Source organism: Mustela erminea, chromosome 2 (genome assembly GCF_009829155.1).
Source record: "Mustela erminea isolate mMusErm1 chromosome 2, mMusErm1.Pri, whole genome shotgun sequence".
Lineage (NCBI taxonomy): Eukaryota > Metazoa > Chordata > Mammalia > Carnivora > Mustelidae > Mustela > Mustela erminea.
The window spans coordinates 115,858,260-115,873,533 of NC_045615.1; positions in this window are offsets into that span (position 1 = coordinate 115,858,260).

The following is a 15,274-nucleotide window of genomic DNA, read 5'->3' on the forward strand; positions in this document are numbered from 1 at the left end:
ATATACTTATTAATTCAAATAATTTCTAATTTTATTTCCTTTTATTTTGGAGGTATAAAATCATAATGTCTATAAATAATGACAGTTTGCTTAAGTATTTAGAATTTATAACAAACATCATGTTTGAGCTGAATTACACTGGAAAGCACTCCTAGTATAATGTTTGACATGGTGGTGTGTGTGGGTAGGATCATAACAAAATTTCCCTCTATTGAGTTAGATATGAGTATTTCTACTGATTTGCCTTTAGACTATTTTTTTTTAAATTTAGGGTACACTATTTATGTATTGTTTAATATTTCTACATTTTATTTAATTGGATTTTTTAGTTTTAAAAATTAGAAGTGAATTTAAAATTTTACTTACCAATTTTTAGGCATATAAGAGCTGATGCATGAAATCTGTAATAATTCAGCCTGTGTTCTAGTGTTAATCTTGCCCCTTGCAGCATTATTCTAAGTAATTCAATTCTGTTAAACTAAACCTTGGATTTTTCACCCAAAAACTATACTTGATAATGCTCTTATTACAGTCTTGTTTTCAGTTTGAAGTGTAGGTGACATATAATATTACATTAGTTTCAGGTGTGCAACAATTATATACATTATGAAATAAATGCTCAGCATGGTAAATGTAGTTACTGTCACCACACAAATTTAACATATTACTACTTGTTTTTTTGTTTGTCCCAAATTTGATCTCTCTCTCTCTCTCTTTTTTTTGGGGGGAATATTTTTATTTTTCTAATTCTGACTGTTTAATTCACTGGAGAATGAATTAATTCACACATATATGTGTGTGTGTGTGTGTGTGTGTGTGTATATATATATAAAATAAGTATATATACACAAGGATATATTTTTATATGTATATGGACTGATTTATGGACTCAAGTTGTCATATATTTTAATTCTATGTGTATAAGCCAACAATATTTATTCTTGTTTTAAATAGTTAATGTCCATGTGTATTTATAAATACTTATAGGCATTTTGTTCATTTTTATTTGTCCTTGGGATAATTATTTCCTGTTTAACTATCAGTATTTCCTTTATTAGATGATGATGGCAGCCATTCTTTTGGTTTTCCTTTGTCAGAAAATACCTTAATTTAAACATCAATATCTGAATATTGAATTTTAGGTGTGCAGTTACTCCCTCCCCCCCCAGCTTCTTTTATGATTTTGACTTTAGTTTTCAACAATTTTACTATGATATGCTTAAGTGTGTGTGTGTGGGGGGGTATTTGCTTTTTGGCATTCATTCTATTTATGGTTTGTAATTATTTTTCCATCTATTGGTGATACCTTTTGTAAGATTCTTGTCTTCAAATATTGTTACTACTTAAACCTCTTCATCCTGTCCTTCTGATACTCCCTTTTTAAAAATATTGTATTTATTCACTTGAGAAAGAGAACGAGCAAGTGAGCAAGCAAGATAGCACAAGTGGCAGAGGGAGAGGAAGAAGCAGGCTCCCCCCTGAACAGAGAGCCCGATGCAGGGCTCAATCCCAGGACCCTGAGATCATGACCTGAGCCAAAAACAGATGGTTAACAGGCTGACCCTCTCAGGCATCCCTTGATATTCCAATTACATATATGTATATTACAATTTTTCATTATATCATACTCGTCTCTAATGTTTCTCCTGTTTTCCATCCATTGTCTTTTCATACTTGTTTCTGTTTATATTTTCTTTTGATTTGTCTTCCAGATCACTGACTCTTTCTTCAGTTGTCTTTATCTTCTCAAACATCTGCTGAGCTCTTAATTTCAATCTTTCTATTTTAAGTTCTGTATTTTTTATTTTATTCTTTATTTTATTTTTGTATAACACTTTTATTTTGCCTGAAAGTTCTCTATTTTGTCATGTGTTTTCTTAAAACTAGTGGTCATAGGTATTTTGAAGCCTGTGTCTCATAACTTCTATTTGTACATCTCCCAAGGATTTATTATTTCCATCTCCATTTATTCTCTTCAATTTTCAGTGAATTATTGTCCTTCTTTATAACAGGTTGCATCAGATACTATACACAAAAGTTGTAGTAAAAATGGTATTTTGGTTGAGATTATATTCCTCCTTATATATTTATATTTTCTCCAGCTTAGCTGTTATTTTAGGGGTAAATTGCTTTAACTCAGTTAGTTAAATTGAGTGGTTAGAAATCTGGCTCCAGTCTTGATGATTATTCTATTTATGTTTTGCATAACTGATAGGATTAAGCAGCCTTCTCAGCCTTCAGTCATTTTGACTTTCAGAATTGGCAATAAGTCAAGGAGAAAAATGCTTCAAATTATGGATTTACCTCTCTGGATCTTCCTTACTTTCAAAATCTTTGTCCTGAAAATTCTCACTGTCTTGATAAGCTTGCTAGTACTTTCAAAGTCATTTTTTACATGGAATTTTTCCATTTTTATTGTTGTTTTCATCAGGAGAGTTGATTCAGAACAATTTCCCCTCATTTGTGGAAGGAGAATGCTTAAAACTTTTGTATGAAGTATCACTTTTATTTTCAAATTCATATAATTTTGTACTACTTACAAAAATATTGATGCTTGTACATAAATTCATGTGTGCATGTGTGTATGTTTTAAATACTCTCTGTAGAAATATCAGTGATGAGAAAGAGGCTTTCATATAATCCCTTGGCTTTACATTCTCACTACCACACTAAAACATACCTCCAGGAATCAAAGTATCCCATTTCCAGAAGTCAGTAATTAATTGAGGGGGTAAGTGAGCAATTAGTGCATCTCCTTCAAGTGGTGGCATACCAGTTTAATAGTTCAGAAGCTGAGTATTATAGAAATTACAATGGTAGGCCACCTTGGTGACTCAGTTCTCTGCTCTCAGCTCAGTCATGATCTTGGTATTTTGGCCAGATTCCCTGTTCAATGGAAGTCTGCTTCTCCCTCTCCCTCTGCCCTTCTCCTCCACTCATGCTCTCTTTCACCCTCTCCCTCTGTCAAATAAGTAATTAAAATCCTTAAAAAATAAAACAAGAATAAAATAAAGTAAATTATAATAGCGTGAACTAGCGTTTCCTTTATAAATATCACCCCCCACATCTTTTGTTATACTCATTGACTCAAATGTCTACTTTTAGCTAATTTATTCATTTCTTAGCACTAACCCAGGAAGGAAAGAAGATCCTGAATTCATAGAGGTTAGAAGAGAGAAACAGAATATAAATAAAATTCTATTAAATTAAACCATATGTTATGATAAATGATGTTAAGAAAATTGTAGACTCTGCAAGATATCAGATGCATCATTTGACATCATTTATGAAATTAACTCAGCCCTAGATGTTGGCACATGAATAACTGTGTCATTTCATGCATGTTTAAAAGTGCTCTCCAAACACAAAAGAGAAAAGTAAGCAAAGTAAGTGATTTAATGTGGTATTTTCCAAAAGGTAGGACATGTGGTTTCAAAGTATGGAGTTAAACAATATTAAATCACAGATGGAAAGAGCTATTCCTTTTTAAAAATTTCTTTCAATACTATCTCAAGAAAAACATCTTAGTTTGATTTTTGCTAGTTTTAAAACATCTTTTTACTTGCTAATCCCTCCTCTGAACAAAGAAAGTGCAGATTTCCAGCTCTGAGCACTTGGCAGGCTATAGCATCTAGCTAGAATTTAATGACATTGCCCTTTTCTGTTGTTTTGTTTTTATTGCATTTGTTCATTATTTTATATTCTATTTATCACAAACAGTACAAGTTTTCCTTCTGTAGCAGTGATTTTTTTTTCTTTTTACTTTTAAAGATAGTGTGTGAGTTAAAAAGTGAATCAATACAAAATATTAATTAGTAGGCTGAATTATGTGAAATTCTCAAAATACACCCATTTTTGACCTTAAAAATGGCAATATTATGAAGCTAAAACTAATTGTAATACTATAGGTGGTATGTAATGAGAGAAAGTGTGTGGCAATGTTCTGGGGATGTCTGAAATATGGGAATACTGATGTAATAATGAGTGCCTTCAATAGGAGCTCATATAATTAAGAGTTGACAAGAAGAACCTCTTCTTTTGGCTTCTTTTTGTGTGTTTAAATCATTTATTTATTTTTTTATTTCATTTTATTTATTTATTTTTATTTGACAGACAGAGATCACAAGTAGGCAGAGAGGCAGGCAGAGAGAGAAGAGGAAGCAGACTCCCCACGGAGCAGAAAGCCTGATGTAGGGCTCGATCCCAGGACCCTGGGATCATGACCTGAGCCGAAATCAGAGGCTTTAACCCACTGAGCCACCCAGGCCCCCAAATCATTTTTTTAACAAGGAGAGTATGCTACTTTGATTCTATCCTTGGAGCCAACGATGACCAATATACTGTCATTTTCTAATCTAGCATACTATTTCATCAGATATTAAAAAGAACTACCAAGATTAGAGGTTGAACTGTGCACCATGGGTCATAAGTCCAAACATTATGTCAATACATAATTGACCAGCATATCCCAAACTTTGAGATTATTGAGAGAAAATTACTTTATAATATAAAAGGCATATTATTCTAGTTAAAACCATAATGTGAACCAGAGGAAAATCAAATTTATTAGCAAAGTTGATCTTCATCAATTACCAAACTTCCATAAACAAATCTTTACTTCTGTAATAATTTAGCACTTACTCTTATTCCTAGATGAATTATACCAAGAAGTTACAGAAGGAAGCTGTTCACAACCAAAATGCATGGTGTGGAATACAAATAGAAAAAAAAAGTTCAGAGCTATCAATATATAATCTCTGAAAGTGATACCTCAGTGCTAAAAAGCAGAAAATGACGAGATGAAAAAGCAAATTATAAATGCATTCCAAAAATGTGAGAAAATGAAAATGAAAGCAAACCTGAGGGCAAGATGTTAAAAGGTAAAAGAATTAACTCCTCTATCATTAGACCATCCTTCCTTGTCCAGAGGAGTCACCCAGACCTCTCACCTATGGCCATGAAAATTGATGCAGTGTTACATATACATTTTAAATGCAAAATGAAGGAAGAAAATAAATAACTGAGGCCACAATTTCCAAACCAAGAAAAAGAGAAAATGGAACATCATAAAACTATATAAGCAAAGAGGAAAATCAATAAAATTCAATGCAGCACATCTTCCCGCTCACTTCTGAGTACGCAAAGTTTGCTCATCTGGAATGCACCAGGTGTACAGTAAGTGCTATAAATCTTTAAAGTCTTCAGAAATATGACCTATCATTAGAAGTGCTGAAAAATACCAGTTGGCTTCACTAATTGTGGTTTCTGCTTTCTTCCAAACTTGGGTATTGACCAGCGAGCCTGGGAGCTTTGTATCATGTTAGCATCAGCTGTACATTGAGAGGAGAGGTAGACACTAAGGACAGTGTTCTTCACATAAATTTCTAGTTTTCACTCTTGCAATTCTGAATCAGAGAACCTGAGGGTATGTAGTCTCTTTTACTCCTCCTGCAGGTAGAGTAATCCATTTCTATACCAGGATATTAAGTACAGAATTTCACTCCATTCCTGGTTATTTAGTATTTTCATGATTTTAAAATTACCTAAGAATAATTCTTAGGATCAACTTTCTATCAAAATAATTTTTTTAAATTAATGTACATTTCGGAGCCCAACTTTCAGCCCAAATAAATGATGCTCTCTGGAAGTTTTTATAAATCTGCATTTAAAAAAAAGTTATTCTGATACATCTTGTCAAAGAACCAAGTATAAACTACATTGTGTAGAAGTACTCATCTCTCCTCTTTGTCTTCAAAATGGGTAAGATTCAATACATCTTCTCAACTTTTGGAGAAAACAAACAAACAAAAACTTAAACAAACAAACAAAAATCCTTTAAAACTTTCCCTGTTTCTGAGAAAAGTGTGAGAACCCCTCACCTTAGTCATACCTCCTCCAAATGTATTTTTCAAATATTTTACCCACGTCCTTTTAATCTCTTCCTAAATCCTAATGTCTTATATCTATTAAATTCCAACATAAATATCATTATATAAAATAATCCCAAGTACTGATGTCTGTTTAGTCTTTCGTGACATCACATTTCTTCAAGTTTGAAGATATATTAAGAAAACTGGAAAAATATTTCTGCTATTGAGCTTAATAGGCTGACAAAAAACTGCTTAAAATTTCTTAGTCATTGAGCATAATGAAGAAAGGCAAATTGCAGTATTCCAGATTTCCCATGCCTCATTATAAGCATCCCCCCATGTTACTTAAAGACATTTCAGAGAATTCCAATAATATCGCCGTGTTTGGATAAAGACCCTAGCAGAGTCCACTGTTATTCTTCCTGCTGGCTGGGATTTTGTCTAGTAAAGATGCTCTATTTAGATGCTCTGTTATATAACCTAGGGAAAGGGTACTAAACCTCTTCCACACTTAAGTTTTTGATCAAACGTGTTACTTTTGTGGATCCTTCTCACTTTATCCTACCTTACGGGTGTATCATGATGGGTTCAAATTGCCAAGTTATATTTTTACTTACCCCACACTATATAAGCTCCTTGGCTAGGTAGAAAGTGGCATGAATGAGTCAGGTGGCCTGTACTCACCTCTTTAGTAAACTATATGGCAGGGTAGTCTACTTACCTCTCTTGCTCTTAATATCCTTAACTTTGTATAGATGACATTGGTCAAGACAAGTCACCTTAAATTATTCCTCAGATATGTAGAATAATATACCAAATAGTCCTGAAATAGAACATTAACAAATCAATACCAAATTCATTCATATGAAAACCCATTTCTCCTCATTATAATAGTAGCAGAGGTAACCATAATCTATTCTGAATTACTGTATAACATTGTCTTATTTTTCTTTAAAGTTTTAAAAATGTGTTTATATATTTTAAAATAATATTCTTAGTTTTATATATTTTTGAAATTTATATAAATAGTTTCATGGTATACCTCTTATGTGACTGGTTTCTGTTCATTATTATTCTTGTATCAATAAAGGCCAAGGGACTTCATCAACGTAAAAGTTTCTGCAGATCAAAGGAAACAATCAACAAAACAAAAGGCAACATTCAGAAAGGGAGATGTTTGCAAATGACACATCTGACAAAGAGTTGGTACCTAAAATCTACAAAAGAACTTTTTAAACTCAACACCCAAGAAATAGGTCAGTTAAGAAATGAGCAGAAGATATGAATAGACAGATTTTCAAAGAAGACATACAGATGGTTAACAGTCATGAAAAGATGCTTAAAATCACCCATCATCAGGAAAGTACAAATTAAAACTATAATGAGATATCACCACACACCTGTCAGAACAGCTAAATTGTATATAAATATATACAATGGAATAATACTCAGCCATAAAATTATACATATTAATTCTTCCATTGATAGATATTTTAATTGGATCCAAGCACTATTATAAAAATTCTTATACAATTCTCTTGTCCATGTGCATGGGATTTTCAGAAGTATGTATTATAAAGAAATAGTTTAGGATCTTAAGATATATATTTTCATCTTCAACTTTGCCAGGTAATGCCAAATGACTTGGCATTCCAAAATCGGTTGTATCAATGCATAATGCAACCACCAGTATATAAAAATCTATGTTCTAGATTTCTATCAATACTTATGTTTCCAGGGGCACCTGGGTGGCTCAGTGGGTTAAGCCTCTGCCTTTGGCTCAGGTCATGTTCTCGGGTCCTGCAATCGAGCCAGGCATCAAGCTCTCTGCTCAGCAGAGAGCCTGTTTCCCCCGATCCCCCGCCACTGCCTGCCTCTCTGCCTACTTGTAATCTCTGTCTGTCAAGTAAGTAAATAAAATCTTTTTTAAAAAATTACTTATGTTTCCAGATTTGTTTTTTTTTTTGTTGTTGTTGTTGATTTTGTGGGTTAAACATTTACTACTACTAACAATTAGTCTTAGATTACATATGAAGATTCACAGAACCCCCTATTAATCAACAAATTTTATCTGGAACCAATGTTGTCCTGGTACATTTTGATTTTAGTAAAATAGCTCAGGCCAATTCCAGCTCTTTATAAATCACCACTCCCGTAATTTGTAATTTCCTAATGATGAGTGGAGAAATTTATATATTTACTGGCCACTTGAAATTTTCTATGGAATTCCTGCTTATGCTTTTTGATCATTTTTTTCTTCTTGAATTTTTTTTCTTTTTTTGTCTTGATTTTTAGGAGTATTTTACATATTGTAGATACTACTTCCTTTATAAAATTTGCCTATAAATTCAAGTTGTCATTTATAGACTATTTCATTCTATCATTCATAGGTCTAACCATCCTTTTATATTTTTGTTCTCTGTCTGTACTACATTTTAAGTATTTTAGGCCAGTTTATCATCTAATTCACTAATTCTCTTTTTAACTATGCTTAAATTACTATCTAACTCATTGCATTCATTAACTATTGCTACATAAAAGCAACCCAAAACTTAGTAGCTTAAACCCATGGCCATTTATTGTCACCCACAAGTCTATGAATTATTTAAAATTGGCTGATGTGGGCTGAGCTTAGCTCAAAACTACTGATTCCAGATACAAGTAGATCAGCTGGTTGTTGGTAACCCAGACTTAGTTTGGCTAAGGGAGTTCATCTGGGATGACTTTACTCCATGTAGTATTTTATCCTGACATTTTTTTCCTTTATGATGATGTCAGCAATATAAGAGGACTAGTGGAAACACAAAAACCTCATAAGGCTTGATTTCAGAACTGGAAGTCCTTACTCCCACCTTAGAATATTAGCTATGCGTTATGCTGAGTACCATGGTTGATGTCAAAGTTAAGATAACAAGAAATTATATACTATAGCCCAAGTGAAGAAATTGCTAAGGTCTATGACAAATGGTGTTAATGTTAGGAAGACTGAAGAAGCAGCTAGTTATGCCATCTACTGCATTCATACAGTTTGTGATGGTTAATTTTGTGTGTCTAGTTGACTAAATAACCAGTTATTTAGTCAAACACTCTTCTGGATATTTCTGTGAAAGCTTTTTTCTTTCTTTTCTCTTTCTTACTTTCTTTCTTTCTTTCTTTCTTTCTTTCTTTCTTTCTTCTTTCTTTCTTTTAATGAGATTGATATTTAAATAGATGGGCTTTGATTAGAGCAGATAGCCCTCCATAATGTGGATGGATCTCTTCTACTAATCAGTTGAAGACCTGAATAGAAGACTGAATTTCTCCAGGCAAGAAGGAATTCCACTAGCAGATCGCCTTAGGACTTGAACTACAACCTCAGTTCTTCCCCTGTCTCCAGCCTTCTGGCTCATTCTGAAGATTTTGAAGTTGCACATCTCCATAACTGTGTGAGCCCATTCTTTCAAATAAATTATTTTTAGTTCGGTGATAGATGATAAATAGATGGATAGATGATAGATAGACATATAGACAGATAGATAGATATTTACACCTATCAGATTGGTTCTGCATCTCTGAAGAACCATATTATGAGAGGGTTATTTTTCTTTTCTTTTTTTTTTTTTTAGAGGATTCTTTTTGTCTTATTCATAGAATTATATCAGCATATTTTCCAAAGTCTGCCTTATCATTTTGATTCTACTTTATCTCTTGAAATACATATTACTTAACATGAAATTATATTTAGCACTGTATATTTTGATATATATTTAATATATTTAGCACTCATTTTTATGATTCCAAGATCACGAGTCTTTGCTTATTGAGCCTATAGTTTTTTTTGTACAGACTTTCATGTTGTATTATTTCTTTTTTCCCTCTGCCTCTTTTCAAGATTTTTCTTTGTCTTTGATTTTTTTTTCAGTTTGAATATGATATACATAGGTGTAGTTTTCTTTAAATATTTGTTTATTTATTATTTATTGTGATGTTTTGTTGAAAGCCAGAAGTGATAAATTACATAAAAAGAACTGAGTAAATTGGTCTTCAGTGTGAGAGGCTTATGCTTATTCATCTACGCATTAGCCTATATTTATTGTTTGCAAAAGTTGTCAGAATCTGATTTCTTTCTTTCCTTTTTTCTCTTTCTTTCCTTCCTTTTTTTTTTTTTACTGTCCTTGTTTTCCTTGTTTTTAATCTTCTCTGATATTCATTGGGTTTCCCAGAGGCTCCTTCTTAAATAGGATCTGAGGCTTCCAGTTCTTTTAGTTGAAATACACTGTCATACAGAAGGCTGGCTGATGTGGTAGTAAGATGAGGGAGGAGGGGAAGCATTCTATAATTCTTTGCTTGGATCTCTGTCTTTTACTGAGCCTTTGCCCCTTGGCTATGACTCTCAAAATGAAGGAAGCTGTCTACAAGCCAGGAAACAGGTGTTCACCAGACACTTAATTTGAAGACACCTCAATCATGAAATTCCCAGCACTTAACTGTAAGAAACCCTTATCTATTGTTTAAGCAACCTCCTCTACAGTATTTTGTCACAGTAACCTAAGCAGACTAAGATGTTGGCTATTTAATGATCATTAGTATATCTCTGTTCTTGCATTAATACATAAGAAAAAATTATTCATCTTTTTGGAATGCACTACCCTGGCTAAAGTCATTGTTTCTAGATGAGATGAGCTGGCCACACACAGGAAGTAGACACTTTGTCACACAAAAAAGTGAATACCCAATTCATACTCTCTTATGAAAATACTTTTTCAAAGCTAGTGTTTTCCTTTCATCTAAGGACAGAATTGCATATTCTTTGTGGAGTTGAGTCTTTCTAGCTATCCAGAGACTGAACAGCTGTACTGGCATTTCCTGGTTTAATGTCCTTATACTCCTAGGCAATAGAAGGCGGCTTTCTAGGTATGATCAGTGACATGTGACAGATTGGTCTCTGCTCCATCTACCTGGACTTGTGCTTCTAATTTTTCAGCCAAAAATACCCAAGCCTTCTCAGATTCGTTCCTTCATTCACTTCATGTGCGTTATTTACCAATTGTGTTGTGCTTGGCATTTGTGACACTGTGTTAAGAAAAAATTTTCTCAATAAAGTCACAATCTAGTGAGGAAATTTATCCAGAACAAGAACATGTACACAGATTATGGGAGCCTATGGTTACCTGCAGGGTGAGGGGCAGACGGAGTAAAGGCTTCACTGAGTGGAAGTGATATTTCACCTAGCTATTGGAGAGAAGAAGAAGTACATTTTCACCAAAGTAAGTATTATATGCAAATGTGTATGTGATAATCATTTGGGAAAATATGGCATACTTGGACATACTTGGGCTCTAGTGAACTTGACTTCTAGTGTTTGAGGGAAGAGGCACAAAAATTGAATCAAAAAGTTGTAGGGAGAGCAGAGACCTCATGCTAAGGTTTGGGGCTTTGTCTTGGGGGAAGCAGGCCTTCACAGCAGAGAGTTAAGCAGAGAAGGACACAATCAAATTAGCTTTTAAGAAAAAGTTAGTGTAGAATTGTATAAAGAGTTCTCTTGTTGGAAACCAATTATGGGGCAGCTATGGTGATCCAGGTCTGAGCACAGGCAAAGTCAGTGAGGATAGATATAAATATAAGGGGGCAGATTTGAAAGACATCAGTAAGCAGAAATGACAGGACTAGGTGAGTGATTATAAATGAAGGATGAGAAAATCAGGGCAGAGCATCAGAAAGGTTTCCAATGTGGATGGCATATTTAACTGACAGAGGGAACACAAAAGTAAAAGTGTGAGAAAAGCACGAATTTGTTTTTAATTCTTTGCTAGGAAAATTGGGGCATGGATTGGTCAAGTAACCACAAAGGTCTTTGCAGCCTTGAGTTTCAGGACCCTCTGTTTCCCAGGCCTGCTGCTGTCCTGTCTTTCCTTAGAGCAGGCTCCAGGAACTTCACCTACTCCCAGCTCTCTAAAGCTGCCAATGTCAGCTCTGTGCCTGGAGGATCATCTCCCCTCCAGGCTCCCTGCAGAAAGCAAGTCTCCTCAGCTTCCTCCTTCCTTCCATTCCCCAAAGACAAGTACACAGGACATTTTTTTAAATTACCATTAATCACCACAGGGAAACAGAGAAAAGCAACAATAACAAACACAAGAAAGAACCTTGTAATTACAAGGCTTAAGAAATCATACAGATTTCTTTATTCTTCTATCACTGAGAATGTAACAGAGAGCCAGTCCTCACTCCTACCCCACATTTTGTTCAGCCTTTATTCCTAAGGATAGAGTTTCGCCATCTCCTCAAGGTAGTCTAGTGCTAATCCTTGAAGAAGAGGGCATGCTGACTACTTCCTCCAGGAATCCCTTTTCTTTAAACAACTGGCCTGAATCCTTCAAATCTGAACATTAATTCAAGATATGTTTATTAAATATTGCTCTCCTTCAGGCACCATGCTAGGCTGAGGATAGTAGTGAAAATGATGAAGCTCCTGCCCTGGGGGGCTTATGTAGCCGTGGTAGAAGGAATTGAATACATATGCATTTACTAGGTAGTGTCCTTTCCCTGAGTGAGCAGTGTATTCAGGTTACCTTTATGGTGACAAGGATTTTTTTTTTTTTTTAAATTTTGTGTTGTTTGCTGCATTCTCATCACCAAGAATAGCGCTTGGCACATTGTGGATGCACAATAAATATACTTCGCATCATGAAATGTCCTATGTCAAAACCACAAAGGTCTTCTATCATTTCCTCGAATGAACTAATTTCTTTTGTGATTGAGGTGTTCAAAAATAGCCCTATAAAAATAATATTCCTCATATTCATAAAACCATTATGAAAAGAAGTAATTCATGTATTGGAATTGATTTTACTTCCTTCAAGACATCACTCCTGTTCTGTGGTGTGTATTAAAAATATCAAGTAGTGAGTTGCACTAGGATTTATCCTGCCTGCTCTAGGGCATAAGCCTGGGGGATAGAGAGGTAGGAGAGCAGGCAGTCATTATGAGGACTTCAAGACATCACTAGCCTTCTTTTACTGAGTTTAGTCTGTTTTGGGTCCATACTTGAGGCAGATTGTATTTTCCAAAAGTGACAGATTGTATTTTCCAACAATATCTCCCAACACACATGCTCTTCTTTCAGGTTTTGACACTCCTCCCATTAAGAGGTGGAGTCTCAGTTCCCTCTCCTTGAATCTGAATGGGCTCGTGACTCGACGAAAATGATGCTACATGACTTCTAAGGCTAAGCTACAAAGGCAGCATACCTTTTGCTAGGTTCTCTTGGGGAACGTACCTCTGAAGCCCTGAAAATCCGTATTAGCAGTCAGGCTTTAAATCACCATGCTGTGAGGAAGCTCAAAGTAGCCTATAAGAAGAGACTAACTTTAATGCAGGGATAGTGAAATTGCCTGAAGAGAGATGCCCATGCAGATTCTGGCTTCTTCAACTCCATTGTCCTAACACCCCCTTCTGAGAGCAACCACCTGAATGACCGGAGCCAGAATTGCCAGCTGAACCTTTTCCGAATTCCCGATCCATAGAAACCTTGACAGTTCGGTGTTCCAGTGTCTATTTCTTACTGAGGTTTTAAGAGGATTCAAGTATATGTTCCTTCTTTCTTCTTGTCTTTCTTTTTTTCTTTCTCTGAAAGGTCTTTTACTTTTTTTCCTCTAACTGAAAGATGCTCCCTATAAACTCTGGTTCCTCACTTCTCTCAGCCACAGACTGGATTTCTCCCAATTCTACATACCTTATGACATTTAAATGATGTCTGTTCCCTGCTAACACTCTATTGCTTCTTTCAAACCCTTTTCATCCTTCAAAGACTGCAACCTCTTGGGGTGCCTAGGTGGCACAGTTGGTTAAGCAGCCACCTCTCGGTTTTGGCTCAGGTCGGATCTCAGGATCCTAAGATCGAGCCCCACATAGGGCTCTGGGCTCAGTATTGAGTCTGCTTCAGATTCTCTCTCCCTCTGCCCTCCTACTCATTATCTCTCCCTCAAATAAATACATAAATAAATAAATAAATCTTTTTAAAAAGACCCCAACTTCTTTAATGTTCATATTATCAGACATCATCGCCTACTTCTGCTTTTTGGTGTTGTCATTTATCATTTTAGTCCTTCCTTCCCATTTAGAGATGAACATTCTTTTTTACTATCACTGTACTCATTCTTAACCCTCAACATGAAAGAACTGACTTAACCAACATAGCTTTATTACAGCTGTAGTCACCTTGTATTTTATTTGTATATTTTCCTGCTGAGCTGGGAGCTCTTTGAGGACAGGTATTATACTCTCTGTTTTCTTGAGCAAATAGCACAGTGCCCAGTACTTACTAAGCATGAAATGTGTGTTGGTGATCAGTTAATTCCCATGAGATATACAACACTACTCTCCTGTATCTTCCAGTATGAAAAAGGAATACATTATAGTCTCACAATTTCTTAAAAACCTGGGAAACAAATATAAGAATACAAAACTCATTTCTAAACTCCTGAGTCCATTTACCAAGAGCAAAGAAAAGTGATTCTGAAAAGAAAATGTGATTCTGAAGTTGCTTTGCTTTATTTAAAATCTCAATATATTACAGTGATTAAACTGCTTCATGACTTCATTGAAATCCTGTAAGGCTTAATTAATGTCTATAAAGCCTTTTGCAGTCTTCAGATGAAAGGCACCAGAAAAGTATAAGCAATCGTTATTATTATCACTGTTGCCATCTTAAATGACTGCAAACAGTTTGTTTCACTTGGATTTGCTGATTAAATCTTAGCTATGACCATGCAGAAACACAAGTAAAATTCATTCCTTCAATGTAACTCAGTTTATTTAGAAGGTTGAAGACATATATAAATATGTAATTTTTCGGTACAACTATTTTTCAAGGGGACAATACTTAAAATGGTGTTAAAAGAAGGGATAAAAGAGAAGCATGAGACTGGGTCATTGACCTTAGCTATACCATTTTGCAAAATGTCTTCCAATGAACTTAGGAGTCAGGCAGATCTGGATCAGAAACCTAGCACTAGAGTTCACCTTCTTTTTAATTTTGGGTATATAGCTTAGTATTTCTGCCTCCCCCACTAATCTGTAAATTTTGTGGAAGCAAGGGCTATGTCTGGTTAGTACATGACTCTTAACAATGCTGAGTACAGAGTCTGGCACATAATATGTGTTCACTATATAATTTTTTAATGTATAAGCAATTGTATGTATAACTATTCATATTAAACAGTTAAAATACAATGTCACAAGGATTTGAAAGATTGATCACCTCCATCTTTTGAAGTGCAATCATTCCATCATCCACAACAAACTTGCTCCCCAAGAGTTCTGGATAACTGGATTTTCCTGTGTTGTTTCCATGACTAATAATTCTGATTTTGAAGGATACTCAATCATGAAGTCATATCAAAGGCTCTACCTAAGATGTTCTGTTC